We start from the raw sequence: 16,451 nt of genomic DNA, 5'->3' as shown, positions 1-16,451 counted from the left end.
GTAATTTTCTTGTGATGTAGGTTTTTTAAGTATGGCATACAAACAAAATTTATAATCAACTATCAGTTTAAGACCTTAGAAAAGTAAAAGGAAATAGATTATTATGAACAGTACAAGAAATATTACAAATTATGATTTCAATACATCTTGTTCTATCATGTTCATTTTACAACTCTTCCATCATATAAACACATTACCTTGTATACCTGACTGACTAGCTTCAGTTTCAAACCTAACCATGGCAACAACAAGTTCATAGTCATCAGTTTCATCAATATTGCTGGAGTCAACTGAATATTTGCAGTATATATTCAGTATCTATATATACAATTAGAAGAACATTTACTACAAATATAAACTGAAACCCCTCCCTACTTTAAATCCTAAATAATCATCATATTTTTATCAATTATTTTACATGACTTACAATAGAACTAATTGTATACATGTATATATAAAGGTATTGTAATTTTTTTTAACTAGTTTTAACTTGAGACTTTAATTTCTGTGACGTGAGTTTCTGCAGCTTGTATTTTATTGTATGTTGCGATAATGGTCGCATAACCAAAAGTGATGATAGTGATGCTGATGTGGTTTGACCTGGTTTCACAGGCTCTTGAGGCATTAATCCTGATGATGTCTTTGAAAGGCATTCCTTTTTCTTTCTTTCAACCTTTGGGAAATGATTCTACATAACGCTTGAAGTAGAACTTCTGACTCAAGGGCGTATCAACAGGCTTTCTCCATGAAGGCCATCTACCAACCATGCAGCATATCCAAGACTATTTTCTAACATCAACCTAAATGTTTGTCCCCGGTATGCCCCACACTGCAGAACATGCTGACCAAGGACAAGCAAATCATTTGTTATATCTCCTCCATTTTTTGTGTACATAATCAAGAGCATTTTGCCTCACAATAGCTGGTGGTAGACAGTTGCCAGGCTTTGCAGATTTGTTTGCCTGAGCCACCTGCTTGTATTCCTCCGTAACTAGTTTCCAAAGTGATTTTTTTAATTTAAAAAGAGTATCTGCCAGGTATTATACATGCCATCCGTAACGCTTCATTACGCCCAGTAGAGTTCACGTTTTTGTGTTTTGGTTTCGGTTTTGTTGGGGGGTTGTGGATTTTGGTTTTTATTGGGGGTTGTGGGTGCGTGTGGGTTTTTTTAAATTTATATTTAACGTTGATATATAACATTTAACTACAGGAAGTAACTATTACAAATTTTTTCGGGTTGGTAATGAGATTGCCTCTCTTACACGACAATATGCTGGCGGACAATCTTAATGAGCTAGTTCGACAACAAGCTTCATTGTAAGATTTTTTTGTCACCGGAAAGTATTTAAATTGATGTACAGCATATACTGCTGATTAATAAATCTGTATTTACTGTCTTCAACAAATTTGTCTTATAATTACATATTAAGTGAACGAGTATGATATTATTTGCCATGATTTCACCCAACAAACAGTATAAATGTATTTACATGAACATGGTGATTATTTAATACCCCCCCCCGACCCAAAATAAGCTCACATAAAGAAAAGAAGAAAAAAATAATAATCAAAAGTAAACAAAACGGGAGGGAATAATTGTTCCAAAGTATATAAAATAATGAATAGAACATTTTATCTGTTCTTTCATTACTTGTAAAGAAGACACAAGTATACGGGCATATCGAAAATGGCTTGTGTTCTATCATTTAAATACAAAAATATATTTATGATAAACACATGTTTGATTATGAGCTCTCAGAAATTTATCCAACTTGCATAGGTTTATTGTGCGAACTTAATTAGTACCATCAATACGGTCTATATGCTTCATCGATTAAACAGACGCCATACGGTCGTTTCATGTTGTTTTATATCGTCAGGGGAAGTGAATTGTGGCGTAGAGTTCAGCTCCTTTTAAACACACGAATAAAGGGAGTGAACATAGTATTAACACCATTAAATCGCTACTGCTCAACATGTATTTAAATATTGTCGTACCATATTCCTTTTGATGTGATTTTTAATATCTCATATAGCATTGTGCGCCCTCTTGTATATAAGATGGGGAACAATCTTCTCTGACAGGGTTTTGAAAAAAAAAAAAAGAGGACCCCCCCCCCAAACACTTACAAAAGGTTTTTATAAATTCCGTTGCCATGTCAGAATAGCATAAGATATCTATCATCATTGGAGAGTTTAAGTTATACGAATTTATTAGAATTGTCTTGAAATTACTAAAATAGTTTAATAAATGAGCTTGAAAATTAATGTCTTGAGTTCCATGTGAGAAGGAAGACTTTTACATTCCACCATTTTGAAAAATAGGGATACTTACCAACGATGCTAAAAAATCTCCCTCTGCTTTTGTAAGGGCTTGGGACCTTCTAACTTAAAAAGTTAGGCAGCATTAGGATTTTTTGGTGTTGCTTGTTGTTGAGAAAGGTGACTACTCCTGGGAAAGTTATTTCAATTTTCAAACGTTTCCATTTCTTCACTCCATCTTCTTCTTCTTATAGGATTTTCAGCATTACAATTTTTCTGATGTTGCTTGTTGTTAAGAAAGGTGACTATTCCTGAGAATGTTATTTCCAGTTTCAAACTTTTCCTACTGGACATTTGTTCACTCGATCTTCTTCTTCTTCCTATAGGATTTTTCTTCCAATCTGGTTCTCCATTTTTCGTACGTCTCTGCAGATGTCTGTGAACAGAACCAGTTTCCAAAGTACTGCTTATGATCTTCTTTGTTTCTTCCTTTTCCACACTTTTTGCATATGATGACATCAGCCCTTTTAACATATTTCCTACATGGAATACCAGCTGCCTCTCTTTCTAATTTGTGACTGTTTCCAGCCCGGTGGCAATAAGGTATCTTTGAATATACAGAAATGTAAAAAAATTATTTTAAAAAAATTTAAATTACCAGGTGAGCTAGAATCATGACATTCACATAACAATGCACCAAAAACAATAATCACATGTCTCTCTCTCCAAGTATGTGGAAAGTATTCCACCATTTAACTACCAAATCAGATCATACACATGAAATGTAAAAATTATAGTCTTACCAAGAAACCAACTACACAACAAACCAATAAGAAAAATATGTGGTTTGGTTTGAACAATGCCTGTACATTAATAACTACAATAATAAATGCTTGCATTAAAATATGTACCTTTATTTGATACATCTGTACTTGACACAGCAGAAGACTTTTCCATCTCATTGGGGACTGTAGTTTCTGAACTTTTTGATGAATGTAATTGTACCTCAGCAGAAAGCTGTGCAACTGCCGGTGAGATTAAAAATAAAACTATAAAGATAATTATCCTCAATATTTTCAATATAAAAACATTTAACATGTGCAGTTGAATATTAATAAGTCAGACAATGAGAAATAATATTCATTCAGATATTTTCGATAACACCTAAGAGTCACTTAGCAAAAGCTAAGATAAAAATTAAGTCATTCTATCAATAGCAACATTCTTCACTACCCAGTTACATAACGACTCTTGTATTATTGATTCACAACCAAAACATTTTTTTTTCAATTTTTTAAAATTTCATTATGCTAGACAGTGTGTACTCAAACAAAAATAAATATTTATTTTTAAACAAGTAATAAACAAAATGTATTAAGCATAAAAAATAATTAAAACAATCTTAACACCACCACCACCACAACCGTATTGCACTAATAGCTATATTTCAGCATTTTTACTACAAGCCTGAAACAACATGTAGTTTAAAGAACCTATAAGCTAGTGACTTTCAATTCTTAAAACAGTAATAGAAGGGTGTGTGTGTATATATATATATATATATATATATATATATATATATATATATATATATATATTAGTAAGACATTATTAAGCAGGTTACAGGAGAAGAAAATGAAATAATGTGTGACAAATTCCAACACCAAATATTATTTAAGATCTCTTACCTTTATAAAATGCTTGAGTCTAAATATAAACAAAATCATAATATGAAAATATAATGTACTTTGTAAAAGGTATAGAATGCTATGTTTTCTTTAATAAACTATACAAAAACTAGACACCATAACTTAAGTAATTTTATTGTGATGTGGGCTTTTGTAAGTATGCCAGACAAACAAAATTTATAAATAACTATCATTTTAAGACCTTAGAAAGTAAAATCAAATCGATTATTATGAACAGTACAAGAAATATTACAAATTATGATGTTCTGTCATGTTCATTTTACAACTCTTCCATCATCTAAACACATTACCTTGTATACCTGACTGACTAGCTTGAGCTTCAAACCTATCCATGGCAGCAACAAGTTCATAGTCATCGGCTTCATCAATACTGCTGGAGTCAACTGTAAATTTACTGGATATATTCAGTATCTTTATATACAATTAGAAGAACATTTACTATAGACTGTAACTGCCCCCCCCCCCAATGTAAATTGTAAAAAATAATCACATTGTTATCAATTATTTTATATGACTTACAATATAACTAATTATATACATGTATATATAATGGTACTGTTAAAAATTACCAGTTTTAACTGGAGACTTTAACTTCTGTGATCCAAGTTTCTGCAGCTTGCATTTATTTGCATTTTTATATACAATTAGAAGAACATTTACTATAGACTGTAACTGCCCCCCCCCATGTAAAAAATAATCACATTGTTATCAATTATTTTATATGACTTACAATATAACTAATTATATACATGTTTATATAATGGTACTGTTAAAAATTACCAGTTTTAACTGGAGACTTTAACTTCTGTGATGCAAGTTTCTGCAGCTTGCATTTTATTGCATGTTCCGATAATGGTCGCCCAACCAAAAGTGATGATAGTGATGCTGATGTGGTTTGACCTGGTTTGACAAGATCTTGAGACAGTAATCCTGATGTCTTTGAAAGGCGTTCCTTTTTCTTTCTCTCAACTGCCTCTATTCCTTCTGGAAACGATTCTACATAACGCTTGAATTGGAACTTGTTCTGACTCAAGGGTGTTTCAACAGGCCTTTCTCCACGAAGGCCATCTACCAACCACGCTGCATATCCAAGACCATTGTCTAACATCCACTTAAATGTTTGTCCCCGGTATGCCCCAAACTGCAGAACATGCTGACCAAGGACAAGCAAATCATTTGTTATATCTCCTCCATTTTTGTGAACATAATCAAGAGCATTTTGCCTCACAATAGCTGGTGGTAGACAGTTACCATACTTTGCAGATTTGTTTGCCTGAGCCACCTGCTTGGCTACTTCTGTGTAACCAAAATACAACTGCCCATCATGCATTCTTCTAAAATTGATCCTTGCATCCATATCTGAAAAAAAAAAATATTATTAATATATGGATGTTACAAGTCAACATCACTAATTTTTGAAGTGTTATGCTCTCAAATTATTTATATAAAATAATCAACTATATAAAATCTGTGTTTAAAAAAAAGACAACCTACAAACAAAATACATCTATATTCATGGTTCACATACTCTGGTTATAAACCAGGGGGTGGGGTGTTTTAATGTGAATATAAACGATCTTCTTTCTTCTTTTTCTTTCCTAACGAAAACGAGTTTGAGCATGAAACAAAATAAAATATAAATATAATAATACAGAAAGAAAAAAAAACATATAAATTAACCACTGGTGTTCAAAATGTTGCTAACACTATCAGACCTAAGCGTCCATATGTATTCACTCGATGCCTTATCATAACAACATAGAACACGGTACTGCATCGTACCTTTAACGTTAACACCATTGAAACATTAAAAGTTATACCTGACTGTCTACATTAAAAACTCATTTGTTATTACTTTGCAAAGAAATATATCAAATCAATAGCGTTCCATATTTTTCCCCGTTTTATTTTTATGTAATTTTAGGCTACATTTATTTTTTTTAGCGAATTCTTCACTAAAAAAAAGTGCCCTTGCTCCCCACGACACAATGAATAATACTTATTTAATTAGCCAAGTCTTCATTAAAAAGTGTCTTTGCTCCCCACGAAACAGTGAATACTACTTCATTGGTCAAGTCTTCATTAAAAAGTGTCTTTGCTCCCCACGACACCGTGCATAATATACTGTACATGCGGATCGATCCCCACATTACTGCCGGTCTAGCAGCTGTTTTTAATGGCTCGACTGTACAGAGAAAACACGTAACACTAGTTCCTCACGCTAATGCCATCACATTGCCTCTAGGGTTACAACTGAGCGTTGAAGCTCGGTGCTGACCTCTTATGACCTGTAACTGTCGGATCATTGTATCAACCAAATGTTAATACCGTATATTACCACAAGTCGTTATAAAAACGACATTGGCCGTGGTACCAATATTAGTACCCCTACTCCGACCTCAACAACAAGAAATAAAGTTGAGGCTACGACATCGTAGCTACATTGACCTCCGTGTGTGCGTGCGTGTGTGTGTGTGTGTGTGCGCGCGTGCGCGCGTGTGTGGGTGTTTCAAAAAACAATTATGCACATAGTGATTTCTCCTCTTTGTTTTTAATAATTTTGTAATTATATTCTAACTTGACAGCAAAGTTTTATTTAACACATGAATATACGTAGTTGAAATAGTTCCGGGCTGAGTTGTAAAAAATAATCTACCAAATGTAGTTAAAATGTGAAGTTTTAGCCCTACAATATTCACATACGTCCTGATACAAATGAAAACCAATTACGGTGATATAATTCCATTGCCAATGAGATCTATAGTTCTATTTTTACTTTTAATCCTGCTGTTATCACTGCATAAGCTAATGTAATATAGCATATGTAGTATTGTGACCTCTACTACTACCAGCTTCTAATATTAACAAGAGACAATGTAATTTAGGAAAATAACAGAACTAACTCTATCTTCCTGGCTTTCTTATTACACACCTAGTCCTTGTTCTAATCTCCATTGGTTGGTTGGCTAGTTTGGCTCATTCAGAACTATGGCGTTTTGTTATTCAGTTCGCTGACCCCCTTGTTGGTGTGTGTGTGTACATATATATGGTAACGTTTCTTTTGTTTGTAACGATGGCCTCGGTTATCCCTATGCAGCACGATTTCGAGTTTGCACTTCACACGACCTCGAAGTGCTACTTTTTATAATGCATGCAGGTGATTCCCAGAAATCTTGTCTTCTGATTCTGAGTCCTACTTTGTCTCCTTAAAATCAGCTTTGTTCATCAGTTAGTGTATTTCGATACTCCAATATTGATAAATATGGGTCTTTTCCATATCCCGTTGCCTTATTGAGAATTCATTTGACAGTCTGAATGGTTCTTCCTGCTCATCCATTGGACTGCGGTACTTCCGACCTGACGTACTGTGCTTGAATGCCCAGGTTTTTGCAAACAGGCCATATTCATGTGTGGAGAACTGTAGGCCATTATAACTCCATACTTCTTGTTGTATTCAATGTCCTGCAAAAACTGACTCCGTGTGTGTGCGTGTGATTACAGTGCTTGCTCGTGTATTTTCTGACTTGGCAACTTCAAAATATCTAGAACAATAGTCTACTATCTAGACATAGTTGTAATTATTCCACATGAATAAATCTGCTCCAACCATTTCCCACTCTGAAGTATGTTGTGTTGACAACAATGGTTCTTTTATACTTGACAAAATTCTGTTTTCCTAGCAAGTATAAAAATTGGATACTGGGTCTGCAATTCGTGCTTTCATGCCAAGCCAATACATAAATGTTTCTTGCTCTTTGCTTTGTCTTCTCAGTACACGTGTGACTTTTGTGTAATTCTTTATGCATTTGTTTTTAAAACCTTCTGGAATTACAGTTTTCTCTCCATGTGGAACTAGTCCGTCTTTTCAGAAAGTTAAACTCTGCAGTTCCATAAATTTCTGATTTCAAAGGGTACGAGATATTTATCACTTGGTCATTCCTTTTGTGTCGTTTCTCGTAATTTTGTCATTTTCTTATCAGTTTAGTGCCATTCTTTATTGCTTCTAACTGTATATCTGTAGTCTGTATATTTCACACGATCATGTGCACATATCACTAAATTTTACTCTCCATCTTCAGCTCATGTGTCTGTCTGTCTGCATGGTCCGGGTATTGTATCTGCTACAATTAACTCTTTTCCTGGACAATAAGTGTAAATTATATGAATTCAGTCTTAAGAGCATTTTCTGAAGTCTATGCGATACGACAGATGGAGCATTGATGATCCGATTCAACATGTACTTGACGGCAATAAGTATATTGATTAAAATCTGTGAAGATTAAACACATGTAGCAGTTCTTATTTGATCTGAGCATACCTTGTTTGTTCATCTGTCGTAGACATTGGTGGAAATGCTATTGGCTTGCCTGACCGCATTAGCACTGCTCCATTCATATGACAAAGATGGTTTTGTCGACTCCGACCGAGTAACATGATTCAGGCTCTGTTTTCATCTCCATGTCAAATAAATTACTCAGTACTGTTAATATAAACTTCTCCGCCAGTTCTGTAATACGATACTTCCAGTGTTGGGGCAGGAGGTACATACATTTTATGCCATGACCGTTTTGGGTCTAAGTGCTCCAAGTCCTGATTTTAATGCATCAAAGCTAACAACCAACGACGTGCATCTTGACATCGAAATAGTTATTTGCTTAGGATTTGTTTTATCTCTTCAAACGCATCTTTCTGTGCAGTTTCACAAACCAATTCAGTGTCACTTTTCAAAAGTGCTCTCATTAGTTCCGTCACTGTAGATATATTTGTATAAATTTCGCAAGATAATTCACTGTAAATCAGTAAGAGCCGAGAGTGACGTAGCATTCTTTGTCACAGATTTCAGTACCCGTATTCGTCACAGATTTCAGTGTTTGTCTTTGTCACGGTTCCTACAAAATATGTTTCTTCCTCTTCACCTAGGTTTTCATGCATACCATGAACCTCTTCATGTCTTGCAGCATCGCAGAAAATGATGCTTTTTATTCTACACCCGTAGCAAATCGTTCTATAGGCCGGACACCAAAAGTTTTGCATGTAGATTGCCACATGTATCAGAGTTGAATAATCTGGATTCTGATTTCATGTTTGTCTTTTCTGTTTTCCAGTTTTACTATTTGTTTTCTTTCTTTTCACACGATTAACTTCGGATGTAGCTGCTTCGTTTGGCATATTTTCAACCTGCTTTTTGTATTGTTCGTCTGCTCTTCAGACAGCCAGTGCTTCCTGTAGTGTCAGGTGGTCCAACCATCAAAAATCTTTCTTTTACTTTTTTAGAATTAGTCCTACAGATAATTATGTCTTAAATCAGTTCTTCGTGTAGATTTTCACATTTGCAGTTCTTTGCAATCAGTTTAAGGTCAGTAACATATTACTGAAGTTGTGCCTTTCTACTGTAATGTACTGCTTGGGATTGCTTTATTAATAAGTCAACAAACGTCTTGATAAGTGGATAAAAAAATTCAGCTTCACTGGCCTCAAATGTAAATGTTTTGTAAATGTCTCTACCATCCTGACCAATAATATATACGAAAGCACTTAATTATTCTTTGTCTTCTTTATCTGTAAGCACAACATCCAAGTAAAACTGCGTAGCCTGCTTCCACCTCGTCCAGGTTTCAGGCAGATGGTGTGAATTAAAGTCCATTTCATGTTGCTGATAGAGGTTTTTCATGATGTCACAATACAAACTTGTGCATCCAACAAATCTCAGTATTGTTACGGAGATCAGCTTCTTAATGGTATACATACAAGTTATTCCATAATTTTAACTTCTGACGCCAGGTTATGTTTTGCTGAATAACACAAAAAGAAGGTTTGGTCTAACTACTTTTATGGCTAGATTGCAACTGACCATAACAGAGAAAACGCGAACACTACTTTCTCACTCTAATGCTATAATATAATAAGGCGTATACTCATAGGTCAGGCCCAAACGTTTGGATAGTTTCTATCCCTGGTAATATGACACCCCAGCTGAATGGCCCTCTGCCACTAGCATCCCAAGCCAATGACTGTGTGAGCCTAACGAGTTCTTCCAGGTGTAAACTACTGTATGCACCCGGTTATTAGTTCACAAAACCACTAAACATGCAACTGATGCAGGTGTTAGTGACAATATAACGAGTGTCATATTACATGCATTTCAGTCTAACATCAAAGCTTATTATTTAATTTTTCCCCCAGCCTCATATGAACATTTTAAATAGTTTTATGAATAGTCCATACCAATGTCGTTACATCCCACATTGTAATTTGTCAGCTTCTAAAAATGGTGCACCTGCATTCACATAATAAATTTAGAAATTTTAAGATGATAAACATATCAACTTATGAAAAAAACATTTGCTATGCCAACATATATATATATATATATATATATATATATATATATATATATATATATATATGACTCTCTTACACTGGAACACTTTTGTACCAACTATATTCAACATCTATTGCAGACTTAACAGAAAGTTAAAAAATCCAATTAACGAACTTGATGTGTATTTTTCTACTGATGATATGTAAGTTAAACAAATTGTCAAAATTTGCATAATAGTAAATTTAGTAGATACTGAAATACAAATCACACTCCAGTTAGACCCATTTCACACACACACACACACACACATATATTTCTGCAATTTCACACACACATATATATATATATATATATATATATATATATATATATATATATATATATATATATATATATATATATATATACTGAAACTCACAATAAAAGGTGTATATATTTGATAAAATGAGTAAGTAATATCACAAAATACTGAATACAAATAATACAGAATTCTCACCATTTCTCCCTCTTGGATTTCTTGATTATATTACATACTCCACGTCTTCAAGATAAAACTGTAATTATTCTTTAGTAAAAGTCACAAAAAATATTCAGACAATGTATTTGGAGCGCCTGTCAATCAAGCACAGCACAACAACAGTGAATAATCTTATTTTGGTACAAAATATAGACCGACAGTCTAGTATGCCCAATACAATATAGAAATCCAATATTTCAAGCTAACTTTGAAACACAGGGAACTGAAATAGGGGCATAATAACTGGACAGTTAGCTGGGAGACTAAAAGTAATTATGTTTGACATGAGTGAAATTCACACTTGCTGATAACAAGGTGATGACAGATAAAGCAAACACTGGCAGGCAAGCATCAGAATCTAGAGATATTCAGACATGGGGCCTGTCCAAGGAGTATAGAGTGTGGAGCCTGGAGCTGACCTATTGACACCTGTAACTGTCAGATCATTTGTATGAACAGAATGTTAAACCGTATAAAACCACAATTGCTATAGTTTATTTTTATTTTGCTGCATTTGCTGCGTATTTATTAATACTTCTATATACTTATTTTCACAAGGAAAATAGCATTGTAGACACACTCGTGATTTATTTGCTGGTATATTCCTTTAAAATGTCTTTAATTAATAAAAGCCCAACGTAATGTGTTTTGATAAGGTCCGTTAGTAGGTCTGCCTATTACCAGTTTCGTTTCTGAACAATAATTCGATTTGTCTGCCATCTGAAGTTACCATGTAACAAGCTGCAGATGAATGATAATAAAACTGAGGCCATTCTGATCACAACAAAAAGACTTTCTCATTCACATCCTTTACCTCAAACAATAAATATCAGCAACGCCAGCATTAAATTCACACAATCAGTACGAAACCTAGATGTTACTCTGGACAGTACTCTCACATTGCACCAACATGTCATGAACATATGCAAGGCTGCATATCTTGAGCTGAGACGCATCAGCTCAATTCACAAATATCTTTCAGTTGATGCCACTAAAACAATTGTGTGTTCATTAGTACTTTCAAGACTGGACTATTGTAACTCAGTTATGTCTGGTTCATCTCAATATCTACTCCAGAAACTTCAAAAAGTTCAAAACACAGCTGCTAGGATCATACTTAGTACTAATATTAGTACCCTTACTCGTACCTCGTGGACAGGGTACTAACATGAGCATATACGTGTTAATGGAGCAAGCCGGGTGTGATTCACACCCGGCGCTCTCTTAGCCTAATAATAACACTTTAAACATATTCCTTGCATATAATCCAATAAATTGAGTAGTCCTCTTATTTAATACCGGAAATATCGAAAATAATTGTAGAAAGAGTTGAAAAATCTCGTTTACCTTTTTTAGCCGATATTTTCGTTTAGATCGTCCGCCATATTATTTCAAATAATGATTACTTCCGTTCTCAGCCTCGTTTGTTTGTGTGCCATATAAGGACATTGACGCATTATTTGGAAATGTAAACAAATCGTAGTAAAAATTTGGCGCCGTTTGGGTCAGAAATTCTGCGCATTAAAAGTAAATACGGTTTATCGGCAACTTTGAAATTCACCAAGAAGCGATTATTCGCACTTGATTGATAATAATATAGCGTAGAATATCCAAAATATGGTCTGGCAAGCCTTACGTAGAAAAGGGGTCACGGCGAGAGTCTCGCGTTATCTGTCATGGCGGACAGTATAAGGTTAGAGTAACCATGCCAATTTATTTTATCGTATAAGGGCTTAATAAATTCAAAATAAGCCAAACTTCTTTCACAGCATGATTATACTTATGTAGTTGATTTCTACACTGTTTGTTTTTCTGACTTAGTGATGATATTTTTTGCTCCATTACATGATATGGGATCAGTTCGTAGCCTCAACCACAACAAAATCAAGTTGAGGCTACGACATCGTAGCTAGGATAGTAGTATATGGGGTGAGATTAGCCTCAAGGGAAATTAGCATTACAGACCCCCCTGGGCCTGTTTAGCCTCAATGGAAATTTAACATTAACCACCCTGGGCCTGTTTAGCCTCAATGGAAATTTAACATGGGCAAAAAACCCTGGGCCTGTTTAGCCTCAAGGGAATTTAACATTGGAAAAAAAAGACGTTTGGGCCTGTTGAGCCTCAAGGGGAAATGGAATGGGATCCTATTTGTTTTAAAGAAAAAAAGGGTAGGCAATTGAAAGTCATTCTCTTTTCGAGACCTATGAGTGGCCCTGAAAAGGGCCTTTGGGTTTCTTCTTCTTCTTCTAACTCCTCCACTTCTTCCACCAAGTCCTCACTTTTTCCATTATTCCTTTCTTCTTCTTTTTCTCCTCTGGCATCCAGTCTGGATGGCCCAAGACTCTAAACTTTTCCTGGACTTTGATCCAATTCTGATTGAGCCTTTCAAAATCAGCCTGTTTCTTTTTGTTTTCCTGATCTTTTCTTTCTTTATTCCATCTCTCTTTAATCTTCTTTACCTCTACCTCCATCACTTTTCTCATCAACTCCTCTGCTTTCCTCAGTCTTTCCTGACCTCTCTCCACAAAAGAGCACTCTGTCCCATGTGACATATTTTCAAGAAAGCACCTGACTTTGTTTGCATTGTCAAGTGCTTCCTTTAGGCTTCCCACTCTGACATGGGTGGGATTTATCATACCTCTCAATCTCTTTTCCTCCTCTTCTATCATTTCTGCTATCACTTCTTTTGTTACGTTTAGGCATTTAGCGTAGTCCAGATACTCTGTTATCTTCCATTCTTTTTCTAGTCTCTCCACTACATAGATACCATCCATTATCCAATTGTATATATGTACCAAGTTGTTGAACAACTCACTTGCAACCACCATCTTCGTTTTTATTATTCCGTAGAATGGTTCGAACATCAAACCTTAGTTAAAGTACGAACGTGAAGGAAAACATCCCCCTAAGACATAAAATTGATATTACCTAGATCATGACCAAACAACGCGCGGACGTGAAGGAAAACATCCCCTACGTTCTCATTTCATATAATATACTATCCACATAAGTGAAGCAACATTTAACAAACCCCAAATCTACTATTTACACACGCAAATCATTAAAACTAAATCCATAATCTACTATCCACACAATCGTACGTGATCAGTTACAAAACCCAAACTATACTCTCCACATACGCTAAGAAACAATAAACAAACCCATAATCTACTATTCACACAAACGTACGTCAGCGCTTACAAACACAAACACAAACACACACACACTCACATCACAAAAGAGTCAGTGTTTATATTCACACTACTCTACCACCACACATTGGCAAATCGATTGTTATTTCTTTTCTAGTGTATTGGGGTAGCCCTGAAAAGGGCTGTTGGTTTTTAACTCCAGATGCACCTATCTAATGCTGGCACCTTCCTGGCCTGGCGCCACACACACATCTTCTTCCCCAGTCTCTTTTCACTCGTTTTGGGGGAAGAGCAGAGGCGGGATATGTGGCTTCAGAATCCCAATTTTCTGTCTCTGGAATTCTGAAATTTCCTCTCTCCTTTTCCTCCTCTTCTTTTTTTCTTCTTTCCTCCTCCTCTCTCATCCTTCCCTCCTCGACAATCGCCTCCGCGGCCAGTTTATTCAACAGGCGCCTGGCATATTCCAGGTGCATCTGGAGTTCTAGAAGCTTTACAATTCTGGTGTTCAGTCTGGTGGTGTTGATCAATCAACAAGGGTAGCTAGACTGCCGAGCGACTTTCAATTTATACTGACAGCGCGGACGTGATGGAAAACATCCCCTTAAAAACAAAATTGATCTTACCTAGATCATGACCAAAACAACGCGCGGACCTAAAAGAAACACTCACTTTTTTATACTACCCATTACTATTCTAAAAAAATTTCATTAATCACTTCAATATACTATTCACATACGCAAAGCAATCCAATCAAACCCCCAAATCTACTCTCCCCACACGTCAAACAGCAAAAAAACAAAAAAACAAAACATGATCTTAATTTACTATCCACACCAACGTACGTGAGCACTTACAAAAACACACAATCCTATACACAAACACATACCCTCACACTATAAAAAAAGAGTTAGTGTTTATATTCACACTACTCTACCCACACATACTGGCAAATCGATTGTTATTTCTTTTCTAGAGTATTGGGGTAGCCCTGAAAAGGGGCTGTTTTTTTGTTTGTTTGCTATGGCAATCTTTTAGTTTCTAAGAATGCGACGTCCTCTGACAATAGACTTTCTGACGATAGGTCTGCTTCTTCGGAAAGAGAAGAAGAACTCTTTGGTGTCGATACGACAATCGACAAAGCCTCTGTCAGGTTCAGGTTCCTGCTGCTGCTGCTGCTGTTGCTGCTGTTGTTGTTGCTGTTGCTGCTGTCTCTGAAGTCTGTACTTCTCTGTCCATTCTTCTTTCTCCCTGTTCACTTCTTCTCTGAAGAGCTCTTCTATCAGGTCTTCAGTGACTTTTAACATTCTCACATTCTCTATCTCTTCTGGCTTCGGTATCAGACTGTGTCTGACCCTATGCAAATTCACGTAGGCTTCGTTTAGCTTAGCTAGTTTGGAGCACATCTTCGTAGGAGGATGAGTCGACAATGGACGGTTTGACTGGAAACTGCCCCGGTTCTTAAAGTCAAAGCGCGGACGTGAAGGAAAACATCCCTCTACGGTTTTCGAGCCGCAACGTTCAATGAGTGTCATGAGAGGGATAGTAAGAAGTCAAAGAGCATGAATCAACATTCTTATAGCCAAACAAAAGACAAAGGCATTTTGTCAAAACACAACATTTTTTTATTCAAAAATCACTTAACACTAACAAACAACTCTAACATTTTTTAACAATAATCCAACCATATAACATCAAACATTTTTTTTTTAATTCACACTCTACTTTAAACAGGGCTGACAACGTTGTGAATGAAATTGTGATTTCCATTGTTGGAAGTCATTAGGCCATTGATGGACACTACGTTTCCTAGCTTGAGACAAAAGATAAGCATAATGGTCACAAAACCATCGATCTACTTTCACATCGTTTCTTGAAGAAGAACGAGGATCAAAATGAGTCACTAAATGTTCTAAGGAATAGCCCAGGCTGCGATGATGCAGAAAATACACACAATATTGTCCACACACCAAGGAATCTGTGCCTTGTAATTTCACATTATTGAATCGGGTGGTCTGAGCATTTCTTCTCATAAAGTCGATGATATCGTCTTCCAAAGGAGGCAATCCGTACGAATCGAAATATTCCACACATCCTTCTTGAGGAAAGTAGACGGCTACCCAGTGGGTTCCTGGGAGATGACTGTCGTTCGTGTTGATGACATAAGCTAGATGGTCTTGAGGTTTGCGATGAGGGAGTTCATCTTTAGCACAGACGACAGGATTCCAAGAAGCCGTATACGAACTGTGGTTCAAAAGGTAATAAAGTTCCCAGGTATCCATGTTCTGTGTGTTTTTATTTCTTCACAGGTAATGATAAGTCATCAATTCGATCCTGACCTTTTGCTTGAAAATGTCTGACAAGTAAAAGGCGTTTGGCTCCGACTTCTTATTCTGGTCAAAGAGAGATTCGATGCGACGGCGCTCCAGAGGCGTTAATGGAGGAGCAGAATGTTTATCCAAGCCTTTATACCACTCGTTCAACACGAATT

This window comes from Sinohyriopsis cumingii, chromosome 18 (assembly GCF_028554795.1).
Source record: "Sinohyriopsis cumingii isolate HCF-2022 chromosome 18, ASM2855479v2, whole genome shotgun sequence".
In the NCBI taxonomy this organism is placed as follows: Eukaryota; Metazoa; Mollusca; class Bivalvia; order Unionida; family Unionidae; genus Sinohyriopsis; species Sinohyriopsis cumingii.
Note: the sequence above shows the minus strand (reverse complement) of the source record.